General features: G+C 37.7%; 1 pseudogene; it reads right to left on the bottom strand.

Annotated features, from left to right (window-relative positions):
* Window positions 1-12235: 12235 nt before the first annotated feature.
* On the bottom strand, window positions 12236-16245 carry LOC121488807 (annotated as a pseudogene).
* Window positions 16246-17208: the final 963 nt, after the last annotated feature.

Genomic DNA, 17208 nt, shown 5'->3' with positions numbered 1-17208 from the left:
TTATTGTGCTTCACTTTATTGCACTTCACAGATATTTGATTTGATTTTTTGAAGGTTTTGTTTGAGAGAGAGAGGAGGCATGAGTGGGGAAAGAAACAGAAAAATTAGCAGACTCTCTACTGAGTGCAAAGCTTGACACAGGGCTCAATCCCAGGACCCTAAGATCATGACCTGAGTCAAAGTCAGATGCTTAACTGACTGGACCACCTCCAGATACTTTATTTTCTACAAATTAAAGGTCTGTGGCAAGTCTGTGTGGAACAAGTCTGTCAGTGCCATTTTTTTCAACAGCATTTGCTCACTTGCTGCCTCTATGTCACATTTAAATAATTCTTGCAATATTTCAAACTCTTTATTTGTTATGGTGATTGGTGATCATTAATCTCTGATATTACTATTGTACTTGTTTTGGGACACCACAAACTGCACCCATTTAACACAAGGAACTTAACTGATAAGTGCATGCATTCTAATTGCTCAACCAGTTATTTCCCTCCCTCTCCCTCTCCCTCTCCTTGGGCCTCCCTATTCCTTGAAACACAACAATCTTGAAACTAGGCCACTTAATAACTCTACAATGGTCTGTAAGCATTCAAGTGAGAGGAAGAGTTTCATGGCTTGCTCTTTAAATCATAAGCTAGAAATAATTAAATTTAGGGAGGAAGGCACACTAAAAGCCAAAATGGGCAAAAGCTAGACCTCTTGTACCAAAAAGTCAAGTTGTAAAGCAAAGGAAATATTCTTAGAGGAAAGGAAAAGTACTACTCCAGTAAACACATATATGATAAGAGAGAAAAATGGCATTATTGGTGATATGGAGAAAGGTTTAGTGGCCTGGATAGATCAGATGACCCACGACATTCCCTTAAATCAAAGCCTAATCCAGAGCAAAGCCCTAAATCTCTTCAACTCTATGAAAGCTGAGAAAGGCAAAGAAACTGCATAAGAAAAGTTTGAAACTAGCAGAGGTTGGTTCATGATGTTTAAGGAAAGAAGCTGTCTCTATGACATAAAAGTACAAAATAAAGTAACAAATGTTAATGTAAAAGTTGCAGTGAGTTATCCAGAAGATCTAAGATAATCCATGAAGGTAGCTATACTCAACAACATATTTTCAGTGTAGAGGAAACAGTCTTGCTTATATTGGAAGAAGACGTCACCTAGGACTTTCATAGCTGGAGAGGAGAAGTCAATGCCTGGCTTCAAATAACAAGCTGACACTCTTATTAGGGGCTGATGTGGCTGGTGATTTTAAGTTGAAACCAATGCTTGAAAAAAAAAAAGAAAAGAAAAGAAAAGAAACCAATGCTCAAAAAAAAAAATGCTCGTTTACCATTCTGAAAATCATAGGGTCCTTAAGAACTATGCTAGCTCTATTCTCTTTGTGCTCTACAAATGGAACAACAAAGCCTGGATTCATCTATCAATAAACATTTAGGTTGCTTCCATATCTTGGCTATTACAAGAAATGATGCAATAAACATAGGGGTACATATATCTTTTTGACTTAGTGTTTTCATTTTCTTTGAATAAATGCCCAGCAGTAGAATTATTGGATCATATGAAATTTCTATTTTTAATCATCTAAGGAACCTCCATATTGTTTTCCACAGTGGCTGCACCAATTTACATGATCACCAATAGGGTATGAGAGTTCTTTTTTTCTCCACATCTTCACCAACACTTGTTATTTTTTGCCTTTTTTATTTTAGCCTTTCTGACAGGTGTAAGATATCTCATTGGTTTTATTTGCAATTCTTTGATGATGAGTGATTTTTTAAATTTAAATTCAATTAGCCAACATATACTACATCAATATACATTATGCATCATTAGTACAGTTTCAGATGTACTGTTCAACTATCCATCAGTTGCGTATAACATCCAGTGCTCATCATATGACATGCCCTCCTTCATGCCCATCACCCAATTACTACATCTCTGCACCCACCTCCCCTCCAGCAGCCCTTTGTTTCCTACAGTTAAAACTCTCAAAGTTTTCCACCCTCTCTGATGACTTCCCATTCAGTTTTTCCCTCTCTTCCCCTATGATCCCCTGTGCTGTTTCCTTTTATTCCACATATGAATGAAGTCATAATTGTCTTTCTCTGAATGACTTATTTTTTAGCATAATACCCTCCAATTCCATCCATGTCACCATAGATAGTAAATATTCATCCTTTCTGATGGCTGAGTAATATTCCAATGTGTGTGTGTGTGTGTGTGTGTGTGTGTGTGTGTGTGTGTATTACATCTTCTTTATCCATTCGTCTATTGATGGACATCTTAGCTCTTTCCACAGTTTGGCTATTGTGGACATTGCTGCTATGAACATGGGGGTGCAGGTGCCCGTTTGGATCACTATATTTGTATCTTTGGGGTAAATACAGAATAGTGAAATTTCTGGGTTATAGGGTAGCTCTATTTTTATCTTCTTGAAGAACCTCCATACTGTTTTCCAGAGTGGCTGAACCAGCTTGTATTCCCACCAACATTGTAAGGGTTACCCTTTCTCTGCATCTTTGCCAACATTTGTTGTCTCCTGTCTTGTTAATTTTAGCCATTCTGACTGGTGTGAGGTGGTATTTAATTGTGGTTTGATTTTATTTCCCTGATGCCAAGTGATATGTAGCATTTTTTCATGTGTCTGTTGGCCATTTTTATGTCTTCTTTGGGGAAGTGTCTGTTCATGTCTTTTGCCCATTTGACTGAATTTTTTGTGTGTGTGTTGGGTGTTGAGTTTCATAAGTTCTTTATAGATCTTGGATACTAGCCCTTTATCTGATATGTCGTTGCAAATATCTTCTCTCATTCCATAGGTTGCCTTTTCATTTTATTGACTGTTTCCTTTGTTGCTCAAAAGTTAGCTTGATGAAGGTCCAAAGAGTTCATTATTGTTTTTGTTTCCTTTGCCTTTGGAAATGTGGCTAGCAAGAAGTTGCTTTGGCCAAGGTCAAAGAGGTTGCTGCCTGTGTTCTTCTCTAGGATTTTGATGGATTCCTGCCTCACATTTAGGTCTTTTATATATTTTGAGTTTATCTTTGTGTATGGTGTAAGAAAATGGTCCAGCTCCATTCTTCTACATGTGGGCTGTTCAATTTTCCCAGTACCACTTATTGAAGAGACTATCTTTTTTCCATTGGATATTTCCTGCTTTGTTGAATATTAGTTTATCATAAAGGTAAGGGTGCATTTCTGAGTTCCCCTTTTTCATTGATCTATGTGTCTGTTTTTGTGCTAGTACCTTACTGCTTTGATGATTACAGCTTTTGTCATGTAGCTTGGAGTCCATCCAGCATTGTGATGCCACCAGCTTTGGTTTTCTTTTTCAACAACTCCTGTGACTATTCAGGGTCATTTCTGGTTCCATACAAATGTCAATAGTATAGTGATAGGGATTGCATGGAAAGCATAGATTGCTCTGGGTAGCATGGACATCTCAATGATATTTATTCTTCCAATCCATGACCATGGAAAGTTTTTTCATTTCTTTGTGCCTTCCTCAATTTCTTTCAGAAGTGTTCTGCAGTTTTTAGAGTATAGATCATTTACCTCTTTGGTTTGGTTTATTCCTAGGTGTCTTATGGCCATTTGGTACAATTACAAATGAGGTAAATTCCCTATTTTCTCTTTCTTGTGTCTCAGTGTATAGAAATGCAACTGATTTCTGTGCATTGATTTTATATCCTGCCACATTGCCGAATTTCTGTATGAGTTCTAGAAATTTTGAGGTGGAGTCTTTTGGATTTTCCACAGAGTGTCATGTCATCTGTGAAGAGTGAGAGCTTGACTTCTTTGTCAATTCAGATGCCTTTTATTTCTTTTTGTTGTCTGACTGCTGAGACTAGGACTTCTAGGACTATGTTGAACAACAGTGTTAAGAGTGGGCATCCCTGTTGTGTTCTGATCTTAGGAAAAAAGCTTTCAGTTTTCGTCTATTGAGAATGATATTTTCTGTCGGCTTTTCATATTTCTCTTTTAAGATATCAAATATGTCCCTTCTATCCCTACACTGTGGAGAGTTTTAATCAAGAAAGGATGCTATATTTTGTCAAATGCTTTTTCTGTATCAATTGAGAGGACCATATGATTCCTGTCCTTTCTTTTATCACTCAAGTGTATCACATTGATTGATTTGTTAATATCAAACCACTCTTGCAGCCCAGGAATAAATCCCAGATGGTCGTGGTGAATAATGCCTTCAATGTACTGTGGATCCTATTGGCTCTAGTATCTTGGTGAGAATTTTGGCATCCACGTTCATCAGGGAAATTAGTCTATAATTCTTCTTTTTGGTGGAGTCTTTGTGTGGTTTGGGGATCAAGGTAATACTGGCCTCACAGAATGAGTTTGGAAATTTTTCTTCCCTTTCTATTTTTTGAAACAGCTTCAGAGGAATAGGTGTTAGTTCTTCCTTAAACGTTTGGTAGAATTTCCCTGGTGAAGCTATCTGGCCCTGGACTCTTCTTTTTTCAGAGAATTTTTATTACTGTTTCAATTTCCTTGCTGCTTATGGGTCTGTTCAGGTTTTCTATTTCTTCTTGTTTCAGTTTTGGTAGTTGATAAGTTTCCAGGAACACATCCATTTCTTCCAGATAGCCTAATTTGTTGGCATACAGTTGCTTATAATATGTTCTTGAAATTGTATTTCCTTGATGTTGGTCATAATCTCTCCTCTTTCTTTCATGACTTCATTAGTTTGTGTCCTTTCTCTTTTCTTTTTGATAAGTCTGTCTAGGGGCTTATCAATCTTATTAATTCTTTCAAAGAACCACCTTCTGGTTTCATTGATCTGTTCTGCTGTTATTTTAGTTTCTATTTCATTGAATTCTGTTCCAGTCTTTATTATTTCTCTTCCCCTGCCTGGTTTCCCCTGCTTTATTTGCTATACTTCTTCAGCTCCTTTAGGTATAAGTTTAGCTTATGTATTTGAGACTTTTCTCATTTCTTGAGAAAGGCTTATATTGCTATGTACTTCCCTCTTAGAACCACCTTTGCTGTATCCAAAGATTTTGAACAGTAGTGTTTTCATTTTCATTTGTTTCCATGATTTTTAAAATTTTTTAATTTAATTTCCTGGTATACCTATACATTTTTTAGTAGGATGCTCTTTAACCCCCAAGTGTTTGAGTTCCTTCCAAATTTCTTCTAGTGTTTGAGTTCAAGTTTCAAAGCATTGTGGTCTGAAAATATGCAGGGGAATAATCCTAATCTTTGGTACTTGCTGAGACCTGATTTGTGACCCAGTATGTGATCTGTTCTGGAGAATGTTTCATGTGCATTCAAAAAGAATGTGTATACTACTGCTTTAGGATAGAATGCTCCGTATATATCTGTGAAGTCCACTGATCCAGTGTGTCATTCAAAGTCCTTGTTTCTTTGATGATGTTCTGCTCAGATAATCAGTCCATTGCTGTGAGTGGGATATTAAAGTCTCCTACTATCCTACTATAGTTGTATTTTTATCAATGTGTTTCTTTAATTTGGCTATTAATTGGTTTATATCATTGGCTGCTCCCAAGTTAGGAGAATAAATATTTACAATTGTTAGATCTTCTTGTTAGATAAACCTTTTCATTATGATAGATGTCCTTCTTTACCTTTTATTAGTCTTTGTTTTAAAATCTAGTTCGTCTTATATAAGGATGACTACTCCAGCTTTCTTTTTATGTCTACTAGCATGATAAATGGTTCTCCACCTCCTCACTTTCAATTTAGAGGTGTCTTTAGGTCTAAGATGAGTTTCCCATATGGGAGCACATGGGTGGGTCTTGCTTTTTATCCAGTCTGATATCCTGTGTCTTTTGATTAGAGCATTTAGCCCAATTACATTCAAGAGTAACTACTGACAGATATGAATGCAGTGTCATTGTATTACCTGTAAAGTCCCTGTTTCTGTATATGGTCTCTGTTTCTTTCTGATCTGTGTTGCTTTTGAACTCTCTTCATTTACAGAATACCCTTCAATATTTCTTATAGGGCTGGCTTAGTGGTCGCAAATTCTTTAGTTTCTATTTGTCCTGGAAGCTCTTTATCTCTCTTTCCATTCTGAATGACTACCATGCTGGAAAAAGTGTTCTTGGCTGTATGTTTTTCTCATTTAGTACCCTGAATGTGTTATGCCAGGCTTTTTTGGCCTGCCAGGTCTCTGGGGTAGGTCTGCTGACAGTTAAATGTTTCTACATTGTAGGTTAAGGAGTCCTTACCTCAAGCTGCTTTCAAGATTTTCTCTTTATCTCTGAAATTTGCAAGCTTTACTATTATGCTGATCTAATTTCATTGATTTTGAAGAGGATTCTCTTTTGGATTTGAATGCCTGTTTCCTTCCCTAGATTAGAGTTGTCAGTTATTATTTGCTTAAATATACCTTTTGTCCCTCTGTTTCTTCTTCCTCTGAGACCCCAATAATTCTAATATTTTATTTTATGGTATTTCGGATTTCTTGAAGTCTCCCCTCCTGGCCCAGTAGTTGTTTTTCTCTCTTTTCCTCAGCTTCTTTCCTTTCCATTATCTTTCTTCTCTGTTACTGACTCTCTCTTCTGCCTCATTTGCCCTAGCTGTTAGAGCATCCATTTTAGACTGCATCTCAGTTAAAGTATTTTTTTATTTTGACCTGATTAGATTTTATTTCTGCATTAAGAGATTCTCTAGTGTTTTTTATGCTTTTTCAATCCCTGCGTGTAACTTTATAATCATTATCCTGAATTCCAGCTCTGACATTTTACTTATATCCATATTGATTAGATCTGTGGCAGAGTATTACCTCTGGTTCCTTCTTTTCTTGGGGATCCTTTCTTCTGGTCATTTTGCCCAGAAAAGAATGGATAAATGAGAGAACAAAATAAAAAATATCAACCATGACCCAAGTGAGATATACACTAGACACATCTGAAAAGGTCAGAAACCAGAAAGGGGAAAGAAAAATAAAATAAAAAGAATAAAATGAGAATATAATCTCACAAGTGGACAAAATAGGGTGATCCATTTGGTCCTGGGTGTATTTTGTTCTGATTGTTAGAAAAAACTAAATTCCAAAATTGTAAAGAAGGCAAAACTTATATATATGCTAAAATAAAATTGAATACAGTGAAAGGAATCCAAAAATGAATAATATAGCTATAAAATGTAAATGTAAAAATGAAAAAAATTTTTAAAGACTTAAAAACAAAGACTTGATAAAATAAGAAACTAGCTGAAAGGGAAAAAAAAGGAAAAAGGAAATTTTAAACTGAAAGATTAAGACTCATGTGAAAAAAACCCTTTAATTCTATATACCATTTTCTCCTTGCAAGGGAGTTTTTAGTTTTGAGTGGTCTATAAATTTGTTATTTGCCTGAGGATCCTGATGGTCTTCTGAAGGAAGGGGCCTATTTTACTGATTTTCAGGGATCTTTGCCTGGGTGGAGTTGTACCAACCTTTGTCAGGGGGGCTGGCTCAGTGTAAGATGCTTGGGATTGTTCTATGTGGCTTTTGTTCCCTGAAGGCTTTTCAGGATGCTTTAGAGGATGAAAAAAAGAAAAAGATGGAAAGATGGTGGTGCCCTGATCTCCAGCTCCAATGGATCATGGCTCTTACTCTTCAGTGCACCCTCAGCAAAAGGCAGTCAAACCATTTCATGTGCACCAAACTCCCCAGACTCATGCAGTGCACACCCATACCAATTCCCCCTAGTGGAGAGAGGGGTGGCTTAACAGCCTGCCATTTATTGGGCCCCTGTATGAGGAGCATTTCCCCAATCATTTGCACACTGTGCCGCTCCTCCCCCAGGGAAGGAGCTGAATCACCCAGCAGTTGTCACTTGCTGGGCCCCTGCTTGAAGGGTGGTCACTCAATCTTGCTACAGTTCCTCGTTTACAGCAACACCTAGCTGAGAGGCCTCTGGAGCTTGCTAATTGTAACCAACTTCCCTACTCCACTGCTTGGGAACTCTGCTGTACTTAGGCGTGTGACCCTGGAGATCCTGAGACCACACTGTCCCACTCAAGATTCTGCTCTGCTTCACCATCTGAGCACCTTTCAGGCAGGGACATCCTTCACAGGAGCAGACTTCTGAAAGTTCTGATTTTGCACTCCACCGCTTATAACAATTCCCGGTAGCTAGCTTACAGAGTCTCCTTCCCCTGGCCCCCATGATTTACTTTCTGATGTGTCCCCTCAGATTCACATCTCCACACCTCCTACCTTGCAAAAAGTAGTGGCTTTTCTATTTGTAGAATTGCAGCAATTCTTCTCTTAGATCTCAGGTCAAATTCACAGGTCTTCAGAATGATTTGAGAGTTATCTAGTTCTCAAATGAAACTAGTTATATAGCTCAGATGAAACACGGGTCCCCTTCTCCTCCACCATCTTCCATAGGCCCATGATGATGCCTGATGTTGAGCATCTTTTCATGTGTCTGTTGGCCAAGTGTATGTCTTTGGGAAAACATCTCTTCAGGTCCTCTGTTCATTTTTTTAGTGAGTGTGTTTTTCTGGTATGGAGTTGTATAAGATCTTTTTTGTTTGTTTGTTTGTTTGCTCTTGTGAAAACTTTATTTTTTTTATATATTTTGGATGTCAATCCTTTATATTTATTTTTAGAAATGTCTTCTCCAATTCAGTGGGTTGCCATTTTTTTTGTTAACTTTTTCCTTTGCTGTGCAAAAGCTTTTTATTTTGACAAGTCAACAAAGAAATCAAAGAAAAAAATTTAAAAATACATGGAGACAAAAATACAGTGGCTTAAAACCATTGGGACACAAAAACCAGTGGCAAAAACCATTGTAAAGGGAAACAATAGTGGTACAGGCTTACCTCAAGAAATAAGAAAAAGCTAAAATAATCTAACCATATGCCTAAACAAACTAGGGGAAAAGAATCCCAAGGTGAGTAGAAGGAAGGAAATAGTAAAGATCAGAATAGAACTAAATGGCAGAGACTATAAAAAACAATAGAAAATATCAATGAAACCAAGAGTTTGTTCTTCGACAAGATAAATAAAATCGATAAAGCCTTAGCCAGAGTTACCAAGAAAAAGAGAGAAATAAATAAATAAAATAAAAAGAGAAGTAACACCATAGAAACACAAAAGATTATAATAGTATTACAAAAAATTATATAACAATACACTGGACAAACTTAGAAGAAATGGATGATTTCCTAGAAACATACTCTTCCAAAACTAAATAAGAAAGGAATAGAATATCTGAACACACCATTTACTAGTAACAAAATTGAATCAGTGATTTTTAAAAAAATGTTAAAATAAAAAGACAAGGACCAGATGGATTTATAAATAAATTCTACCAAACATTTAAAGAAGAGTTAATGCCTATTCTCCCCAATCTATTCTAAAAATATAAGAGGAAGGTAGGCTTCCAAATATAATCTTTGAAGCCAGCATTACTCTGATACTAAAACCAGACAAAGGAATCACAAAAAAAAAGTTACAGGCCAATATCTCTGGGTGAACATAGGTGCAAAATTTCTCAACAAAACATTAACAAACCACATTTTACATTACGTTAAAAGAATCATTCACCATGATCAGCTGGGATTTATTCCAGAGATGCAAGGATGGTTTAATATTCATAAGTTAATCAACATGATACACATCAACAAAACAAAGGATAAAAACCATATGATCTTTTCAATAGATCCAGTAAAAGCATTTGACAAAGTATAACATCCATTCATGATAAAAACCCTCAACAAAGTAGGTTTAAAGAAAACATATCTCAACCTAATAAAGGCCATAGGTGAAAAACCCAGAAGAGATATTATAGTCAATGGTGAAAACAGAAAGCTTTTTCTTTAAGGTAAGAATGTCCACTCTCACCACTTTTATTCAACACAGTACCAAAGTCCTAGCCATAGAAATCAAGCAAGAAAAAGAAATGAGGTGTCCATATTGATAAAGAATAAGTTAAACTGTCACTATTAGCAGATTACATGATACTATACAGATAACCCTAAAAACTACACACACACACACACAAAACTCCACAAAAAACTATTAGATATAATAAATGAATTCAGTGAAGTTGCAGTACACAAAATTAATATGCAGAAATGTGTGGCATTTCTATAGGCTAAAAATGAATAAGCATAAAGAGAAATTAAGAAAACGATCCCATTTACAGTTGCACCAAAAAGAATAAAATGTCTAAGAAAGGGATCCCTGGGTGGCGCAGCAGTTTAGCACCTGCCTTTGGCCCAGGGCACGATCCTGGAGACCCGGGATTGAATCCCACATCGGGCTCCCGGTGCATGGAGCCTGCTTCTCCCTCTGCCTGTGTCTCTGCCTCTCTCTCTCTCTCTCTCTGTGACTATCATACATAAATAAATAAAAAAACATTTTTAAAAATGCCTAAGAAAAACTTAACCAAGGTTAAAGACTCATACTCTGAAAAGTGTAAAGCATTGATGAAAGAAATTGAAGACAACACAAACGGAGAGATAGTCCATGCTCATTGATTGGAAGAATTAAGATTGTTAAAATGTCCATACTACGGAAAGCAACAAACAGATTCAATGTAATCCCTATCAAAATGACAATAGTATTTTTCACAAAATCAGAAAAAAAATAAAATTTGTATGGAATGACAAAAAACAAACAAACAAACAAACAAACAAATAGCCAAACCAATCTTGAGAAAGAACAAAACTGGAGGTATCATAATCCTAGACTTTAAGATATCACTTATACTACAAAAGCTGTAGTAATCAAAACAGTATGGTACTGGCACAGAAATAGACGTATAGATCACTGGAACAAAATAGAGAGTTCAGAAATAAACCCACACTTATATGGTCACTTTATTTATGGCAAAGAAGGCAAGAATATACAAAGTGAAAAAGTCTCTTCAAAAATACTGTTGGGAAAGCTGGACAGCTGCATGCAAAAGAATGAAACTTGGGCACTTTCTGATGCCATATACAAAAATAAACTCAAAATGAATTACAAACCTTAAATCATAGATTAAAGACCTAAACATGAGACCTGAAACCATTAAAATCCTAGAGGAGAACACCAGTAGTAATCTCTCTGATATCAACCGTAGCAACATTTTTCTAGATATGTCTCCTAAGGCAAGGGAAACAATATCAAAAATAAACTATTGGGATTCTGTCAAAATAATTGTTGTTTTAGTGCATAAAGTTTTATCATAGTTTGTTACATAGCCATAGATAATTGACACTATAATCCTACTTTGACAAATCTACTTATATTGTGAGCTGAAAGGCTAGATTCAACTTTAGACTTTTCTAACTCTGCATTGGGAATTTCCAGTGTTGGGCAGCTGGCTTACACTCTCTCCTCTTCCCTTCCCACTTCTAGGTCTATATATACAGGGAGCATCATATATGAGTGAGATTCCTAGCCTGCTTGTTCAAACTGCTTTCATACTCCTGAAATGCTTTTCGTTACCCTTCAGGATTTAGCTGAGACCCTATTTGCCCAGGACTGGCTGTCCAGAGAATTCTGAAGTCCTGGTAGCCAGTTTATAAGAAGAAAGGGGTTCTGGTTAGCTGAGTCCTCTTGACCTGTGGGCTCTTCATCCCACGTAGAGTGGCATGACCAGAGAAGAGTCAGAACAAATCTACTAAAGCATTTGGTTTCAAAAGAATCACTGGCCAAATAGATTGGAATATTTCAAGAACTGGTTTATGTCTTTTAGTATTTGCTCCTCCATTCTCTAGTGGCTATAGAATAAAATTTTCCATGAACACATGATCACCCAGCTAAAGGCTACATTTCCCGTCTCCTTTGCAGCTAGGTATGGCAGTGTGACTAAGTAAGCTGAGGTGATGTGTATAAATTTTTGGTCATGCTGTTAAGTTGAAGGAGCATGTGCTTTTCTCTCCCCTTCCTCTTCTGCTACTGGTCGCAGTATGAAGACAATAGCAGGGATGAGGATAGTCATGTTCTACCACTGATGAGAAACTAGTTTGAAGGAGGCGCTGTCCCTAATGATTGTTGAGTCCCCATGTAAGCCTTAAAATAACCAGATTTTTCTGTTGGAGAGAGATAAAACTTCTTTTTTCATTAGGCTAATGTTATTTTATTTTATTTATTTATTTATTTATTTATTTATTTATTTATTTATTTTTTTTTTTTTTTTTTGCTGCAAAAAGCTTTATTGTCTCCATTTGGTCCACGTTTTGGGAAAGGGCTCCAGAATGGTTAAAAAGCTGCCTAGTGGCTGCATGGGAAAAGGTTCAGGCACAAGCCCTGGCACTGGGGGGGATGCCAGAGGAGCCCCTCAAAGGCTGCTGGTCTCCAGAGGCTCCTAGTCGTGCTTGAGAGTGAGCCTTTCAAAAAGATACTCGCCCAGCCCAGCCTGGGGGGGGGGGGCAGCCTGCGGAGGTTAGTCAGGCGGTCGCGCATCTTCTTGATGAGTTTTACCTCCTCATCTGGGAAGTGGTTCTCCAGGAAGTCACAGAGATGGGGATCCGCGCGGGCAGAACCCAGGGCATGCAGATCCAGAAGGGCCTGGTTCCGGCTCTTCTCCAGAAGCAGGGCGGCTCCGTGGCGTCCAGGGTCTTCCCCCACTCCTCTTGGGACGGTTTCTGCACGTCCTGGAAGAGGGCGCGGCCGCCGCGCTGGTTTTGCATCTTCAAGGAACGCTCGGCGCCCTCGCGCTTCTCCTCAGCCAACGCGCGGGAGAGGTGGTCCACACCCTCCAGAGCCGCATCGTCACGGTCGAAATAGAAGCCCAGAGCGAGGTAGGTGTAGGAGGCCCGCAGGTGCATGTTGACCCGGCGGTTGACGGCGGCCTCCACCTCGGTAGAATGATTCTGACGAATCTGGGAGCTCACGGTTGATCCTGGACAAGGAGTTAAATTCAAACTTGGGTGTTCGCTGCCGGTGGCAGAAGATGGCCAGGGAGATGGCTCCGAAGGCTGCGACTGGAAAAAAGGTTGGAGGGTGGCCGTTGGCTGGTAGAAGGGGCGTCCCTGGGTCTGTTCCGTCCAAACGCTGTTGAAGCAAGAGACGGAGCCGCAGGACCGCTGAGAGCACCGCCGGCTAATGTTATTTTAGCTTAAATCTGTATCCTGCTGTGGAATTATCTTTGTAATTGTATGATTTAATTAAATTCTGCATTAATTGAAAAATATAAGTGTGAAAAGAAAGTATGCAAATTAAGTTAAATGCTTTGGAAAGGAGCCATAAAGTCTAGAACAAAAAAAAAAAAAGGCATTGAATTAAGTGAGAGTGAAATCACTGTAAAAAAAAAAATGAGAGGAGATAAGGGAATCATAAAAATATAGTATGTTTCTGTACTCAGCTTCATAAGAATCTGTAACTTTTTTCCACATATTAAAGATACTGAGGCGCTGAAACTGAAAATTTTTATTTATTTATCTTTAAATATTTTATTTATTTATTTGAGAGAGAGAAAGAAGGAGAGAACAAGCCTGGGGAACAGCAGGCAGAGGGAGAAGCAGGCTCCCCACTGAGCCGGGAGCCCAACTCAGAGCTCCATCCAAGGACTCTGGGATCGTGACCTAAGCCAAAGTCAGGTGCCCCTGGCCTTAAAATTTTTAAAAGATGGATTCTATGTATGGTTTATTCAAGACAGGTGCAGGTGAGGCAAGAATGTTAGATAGTGGACATATACTTGCAGAAAAAGACTTCATTCTACACCTAATAAATGCACATTTATATGTTTTAAGTTAAATGTTTAAGCGCTCCTGGCTTTAAATAACTTTTTATTAGCTCTCACTGTATCTCTCTACAGGGCCCAAACAGATGAGAGGGCTTTGATTATATACAATTGCACATACATAAATTGCATAACAAATAATACATGCTTTCTTATTGCAGAACGGAGATTTGATCACTCTAAAGTAACTATTTTAGGTCTTCCTACAATCTCAAATACCTCTAATTATAGATTAATGTTTGTGCGAGGCAAACTATAGAAAAGCCCCCTTTATAAAAGGCTTTTATATGAGAGAGAGAGAGCACAAGTAGGGATGAGGGGCAGAGGGGAAGGAGAGGCAGAGGGAAACAATCTCAAGCAGACTCCCTGCTCAGCATGGAGCCAACACAGGGCTTGATCTCATAACCCTGAGATCATGCCCTTAGCTGAAATCAAGAGTCAGACACCTAACTGACTGAGCCACCCAACCACCCCTAAAACACTTTCTTAATAAGATTGATTCCTGTTTGTTAAATGCCAGGTGATAAGTCCTAGTATTTTATTCCCCTCTTTTATCAAATAGCCCTAGTCTGATGTATTCATTGACATGTAACATTGCCTTGAACTTCCTCTCTGTTTAAAAACTTAAGAAATCTCACATTTTCCACAATTAAGAATAAAACTAGTGTAAACTCTCCACTGTTTCCTTTTTCTCTCTAGCATACATTTTCTAATTTTTTTAAATATCCCCATTCAATTCACTAATCCCCTCAGAGTTTGATATACATAATTTCTAACAGTTACCTTTAGAACAGTAGGATGTACTCCATAAGTTCCTTTTCAGTTCTCCTAATTTCTAAATAGCATTTAAACAATGACACTTTGTAGACACTATTCTCCATAGCATATCAGGATATTAAAACCTTTAGCATCCTAATTCTTCTTTAAGACACTCAGACTCAAGGATGTGACACGGGACTTACTAAGCACATATCAGAATCATGAATATTCTACGATGGCATTTTCTAGAGAGAAAATAAAAACATTTTGAGTTGGAAAATAATTCCTTTTCCAAAAAATAAAAGCTGTCTTGAGGCACTTGGCTGGTTCAGTTGGTAAAGGATGTGACTCTTGATCTCAGGGTTATAAGTTCATTAGGTATAGAGATTACTTAAATCTTTTTAAAATTTTTAAAAATAAAACCTGCCTTTTCCTTAAGGCCAAAGAGATCCTCCAAAAATGCATTTTGAAATAATTTTCGGGGTTTTTTTTATAGGTAATTGTTGCTATTAAAAAAAAATCCCTTTCTATATTCATAACTAACACCCACAGCTGTCAGTAGCTTCTTTTGTTAAATTGATTAACCATGGGGTGGATTTATTTAGCTTGATGAACTTAAACACGTTTTAATCACTGTTATGGAAATTCACTCACAGATATTCTTTGCTTCTTTCCCTGATCCCTGGTCTTAAGTAGACTAACTCTGGCTTACTCCTTGTCTTATATGTCCTAAAACCCAAGGGCAAGAGTATTCTAATAACTCTGGAATACCATTTTACATCCCCAATGCTCTTTCTTATTTTGGGGTAGAAAGGAGAGGGAAACAGGAAATAACATTGTAAAGGGGCTAAGAATTTACTGATTTAGATCCCAAACAAACTTTATGTGATTATAATTCTTCAACCCTTGAAATTATCCAGTCCTTATTTCTTTAGCATACACTTTTAGTTGTGAGAAGTTGTAGAGCATATTAATTAAGACATAAGTTCTAAGATCAGACCGCCTGGTTGTAAATCCTTGATCCATCACTTGCTACCTGTGTGATGTTGAGCGAATTACTTAATTGTTCCAATCCTCAGTATATAGCATAGCAATAACCACCTCCCTACTATTTTGTGTAAATAAGAAAATATGTGTGATACAGTTACCCTAACACCTGGAATGCAGTAAGTGCTCAGCAAATGCCAGCTTTTTTATATTATAAAAAAAAGTCAGAAACTCTTAGGTAATTCATATTATTCAGGAAAAAATTAACATAATGACATATAAAGGACAATTATAATTATGACAATTCAGAGGCATATATGAATGTTTGAAAGGATGAAAAAAATAGTTCCCATAGTAAGGCTATAAGTAAATTTATTTTTTTAATGAAAATGTCTTAAAGTTTTGTCGTATAAAAATTGGAATCCAATTCTCCACTGTGTGTCTCAGTAATATGTTTACTTATCAAATTATCTGACACATTTTTCCTGGTACAGCACAAATATGTGACAGAAGAGCTAAGTGGGGGAAATCTAATAAAAATCCCACTCTAATTTAGACATTGGCATTGGTCTGTGCTTGATGTTCATTTGCAGAAAATATCGTATTATCCAGAAAAATATAACATTAGGGAATAACTGAATATATGGAAAGAAAAAACTAGATAAAGAGAAGTGGTGACAAAGAACAGAGGAGAGGAAAGAGGGCTCTTCATCCCGGTGTGTTTAACATTGCTCCCAGGGACAGCACTGATCAGCCCTGAAGAACATTGGCTTCTACAGATTTTCAAATTCAGGGGCTGCTAAACTGCTTCTGGTCTTTCTCTCCACCCCACAGAAACCTACCTGGACATTCTCAGATAGGATCATGCTTGTACGAGAATGCTGAGGAAACTCCTCTCATTTGAGTAGTGAGGGTATATTTTATTTTATTTATAGAGACAGAGAGTGTGGGCACATCTGTGCATGAGCAAGGGGCAGCAGAGGGAGAGGCAGAGAGAGAATCTTAAGCAGTCACCATGCCCATGCCCATGGAGCTGACTGGAGTCTTGATCTTATGACCCTGAGATCATGACCGCAGTTGAAATCAAGAGCTGGTCACTCAACAGACTGAGGCACCCAGGTTCCCCAGTGAGGCTGTATTTTAAGGGCAACATGTAAACTTTTTTTCCAGAAGTTTTCATAAGAAGTGGAGTATTATCTAAATGATCCCATATAAAGAAATAGATTTATAAGAGCAGTAGAGTAGGAAAGCTTCCTCATTGGGAGAGGCCATTGAGATGTGACCACTGGTTGACCCATTAGCTAGATTAGGCAATGGGAGGCTCCTCACCCCATCCTGTCCTTAGAATGTGGGTTCCTCTTGCCTTTCCTGCTCCCAAATGCTGCCCCAAGGAGAAAACCTTTTGATAGGAATGTGGTGTTGAGAACACATGCACCATATATGTGACTGAACTCGTTAAAGTCTCTATATAAACTCTTAAAATGTGGTAGGTGGGTGTGAGTATCCACTCATCTTGTTGCAGCCCAAGAAAAGCCTCATATATAAGTTCTCCTTGCTTATTAAAACTGCCACCTGCCACTCTGGAGTGGCCTGTGCTTGCTTCCAGCCAGTCTCAAATTATACTCAGCAAGCTCTGGAGGGGATTATGAGCTAACATGTATGTGTAAAAAATACTGAACTTGAGAGTTCATAATAGTTTCAACAGAACTAAGTTGAGATTTACCATGACTGCACTTATAAATAGGTTTTCCAAGATACATATTTTAAAGTTCTAAAGTTGGTTTCACATTTTTAAATGAGTCTATTTGATAAT

The sequence above is a fragment of the Vulpes lagopus genome, chromosome 4 (genome assembly GCF_018345385.1).
Source record: "Vulpes lagopus strain Blue_001 chromosome 4, ASM1834538v1, whole genome shotgun sequence".
Classification (NCBI taxonomy): domain Eukaryota; kingdom Metazoa; phylum Chordata; class Mammalia; order Carnivora; family Canidae; genus Vulpes; species Vulpes lagopus.
The sequence above is the reverse complement of the archived record's forward strand: the minus strand, read 5'-3'. Positions and strand labels throughout refer to the sequence as shown.